Source organism: Lipotes vexillifer, unplaced genomic scaffold (assembly GCF_000442215.2).
Source record: "Lipotes vexillifer unplaced genomic scaffold, Lipotes_vexillifer_v1.1 scaffold920, whole genome shotgun sequence".
Classification (NCBI taxonomy): Eukaryota; Metazoa; Chordata; class Mammalia; order Artiodactyla; family Lipotidae; genus Lipotes; species Lipotes vexillifer.
The window spans coordinates 913029-916165 of record NW_006783413.1 but is presented as its reverse complement, the minus strand read 5'-3'; positions in this window follow the sequence as shown (position 1 = coordinate 916165).

Sequence of the window (3137 nt, the reverse complement as noted above, 5' to 3'; positions counted from 1 at the left end):
GGCGCCTGCTGTCTTCCCCCCTCCCGACTCCCCACTCCCACCCGGGCGCCCGGGGACCTCCCAGGTCTCCAGCCCACCCGGCGACAGCCCGGGGGCTCCGCGCAAGGGCCTCTCAGGCCGGCGAGGTCCCGGGCGTCCCCTCACTTTTAAGGCCTACCCCGTCTCCCGCAGGACCCTGGGCCACCCCGCCGCGCGCTCTCCATCTCACACACTCCCACGAGCCCAGGGCCTCCCTACCCACCCCTCGCGTATCCCGCTCTTCTTAGGGTCTCCTTTCTTAACTCCCCTGAGTCCCTCAAACACTCCAGCCTCCGGGAAACAGTCAGGGATCCCCACATATTTGGTATCCTCACTTGTCCTCCACCTAGTAAACGATAGCACCCCTCTCATTGACGGGAACCTCTCCCTCTTTCACCAGTAAGACATGCCTGCTCCCTGGAAGATAAGCCCCTCGGGGACCAAGGCGCTCCGGTGACCGATTTTTCCCGAGTCCTTACGAAGTCCATGAGTCTCCTTCTTCCTTAGGACTCAACGCTCCAATCTCCCTCTTCCTGTCCCCACGACCCCAATGTGCCCTCCCGTGTCCTCAGAGGCCACCATAGCCCACTGGGCTCCCACCACACCATCTGCTCCAGGGTGGGAGCCCAGAGCAGCCTCTTCTCTCTTTTGTCTTCCTGCACAGCCTGGGCTTGCACCTGATAAAGGCTCAGAGACTGATTACGCAAAACGTTTCCGCAGTAGTGGAAGCCCATTGTGCCCCCCTTGGGTTCCACCCCACTCCCAAGCTTCCATCCTAGAAGGCTCACCCCAGACACCCCATATCTGGAGTGCTGATCTGATCCCGAGGAACAGCTTGTGAGAGATGATATCATGGTTGCTGGGAGGGGCTGCATGGGACCTTAGGGAGTTTTCCTCAAATTGTCATAAAGGAGATGCACGTAAACCCATTCTCCTCCCCCTGCCAAGAGCCACAGTTTGTCTCCTGCTTCAGGCCACTTCTCCAGAAATCAGAGTGCCAAGAAGCTGAGAAAGCTGGAGTAGAGGGAGGAGGGTGGGCGGGCAGGGAGTGCAGGGGCGTAATTTCTCTGAGATGAAGGCGACACCTAGTGGTTTGGGGGAAAATTAAGGACAATGCCATTTTATTCTTAGGTACAGATACTTTATTGAACACTGGCTGCCTTGCACAAGCTATGGGGGTGAATACAAAAAGCTGAATGATACAGACTTACCTTTGAGGAGCATACAACTGGAACCCCTGGGGCACAGAGGCCAAAGGCAAGCCCCCCAACAACGTCTCTTGCCCTCAACCTGGTAGAAATGAAAACCTTAGGGCAGCTCTTTCTTTAACACAGATAGATTAACTCCAGTTCCAGCTCCTGACACTGTTAGTGTAAAGAAATTTTGTCCTATCTGAGCAAGGAAAAGAAGAATATAGACCAGTCAAAAGGGTGATGGGACAACCTGAAAAAGACATGGCTCTAACTTCAGACCCAATCCACCAAATAATACTTTTCAAGCAACTACACACAGTTTAATGAGAGAAGCAAATCCAAATGACACAATCCCTGCCAGAATCACAGAATTTCAGGGCTAGGAGGAATCTTATAAGTAATATTGTTCACTCCCCTCATTTAAAGATAATTGAAAACTGAGTCCCAGAGAGGGACGTCCCATAGCTTCCTCCCCCGCCCCTCTTCCTCAATCCTACATGGCTTTTTAATAGCAGAGCAGAGACTAGAATCCAGGTTTCCTGGTCTCTAAGGTGGGGCTCTGTACAGATATTCTGCTGACTCGAGAAATTTACCATGTGAGGCTGTGCTTAGAGTGTAATGGCCACTAAAGACCCAGAAGAGTCTGGAACACCTGCAGACCCAAGTGAGGACCAGACACCACTGTTGCCCAGACTCCCCAGACAAGTTTAAATGCATGACATGTCATTTCAAGCATCTTGCCCCTTCCCTCTTCCTTCCAGCTGGCTACTAAGACTAGAAAGTGGGAAAGGTCAGGGAAATAAAAGTTAATCACTTAATGCTGTTTCTTATTAACATCCAATGAAAGTTTTTTGTTTTGTTGGTTTATTTGTAGGGAGAGGCTGAAAATATTAGATAAACGAGATCAATTATCTATATATTCCACTATCTAATTATGTCCTCACTGATACGGACAATAAGATTTTGTCTGTATTTGGTGGCCCTCCTGCTACCCATACAAAGCCTGGGAAACCTAAAGGTCCTGCTGGCCTGAGCAGCACCCAGCTAGGAGCCAACTTTCTCTCTGTAGAGTTGGTAATGCCTCCCACTACTTCACAGACACCATCTGTAATTTCTTCTGGGACAGGGCCAGCCCAAACACCTCGTATCTGATCCAGAACTAAACTGTGGAGCATCAATTAGCTAGCTGCTAGAAGCTATGGTAGTTTCCAAATTGCCCTCTTCCTTAGTGCAAAGAAGTCCTGAGGCCTGTCACACTCAGGCCAAAGGAGCCTCAAGACCCTTGCTGAGTTCTGAGATTGACATGGGATTCAGGCTCATGCCAATCTCCATGTCAAGCCCTGATGCCCCAAACAAACTCCCAGTTCAGTACTGAACTTGTAACCTCCCTGATTTCACAGCTAACTCTGGACCCTCCGGTTTGCTCTACACCAAGACTGTGCCTCCAAGCCTATAGGATTCCAGAGAAACAAAACACCTTCCAGTCTTCTCTCTGCTTAACCAACCTGACTTGCAGAAAAAGGTTTTGACATATATGTGATTGCATCCTGCACACAAGACAGGTCCAAGAGAACTTGCCAACAGAGGGCAGAGAGCAGCCACGGAAAGTAAGATAAAATAAGGCAGAAAAGATACATTTTCAAACGCAGCATTTCAGTAAGGGAGAGGGAGAGGCAGTATAAAAAAGAAACACAGTGGGAATTCCTTGGCGGTCCAGTGGTTAGGACTCCTCACTTTCACTGCGGAGGGCACAGGTTCAATCCCTGGTGAGGAAACTAAGATCCCACAAGATCCCACAAGCCACACGGCTGCAGCCAAAAAAAATTTTAAAAACAAAAGCAAAAAAACAACATACTGAAACATATTAAAGGCAAAAAAGACCTTACTAAAATTCTGCATCATTTCTTTTAGCCCTAGTGAGGGAAA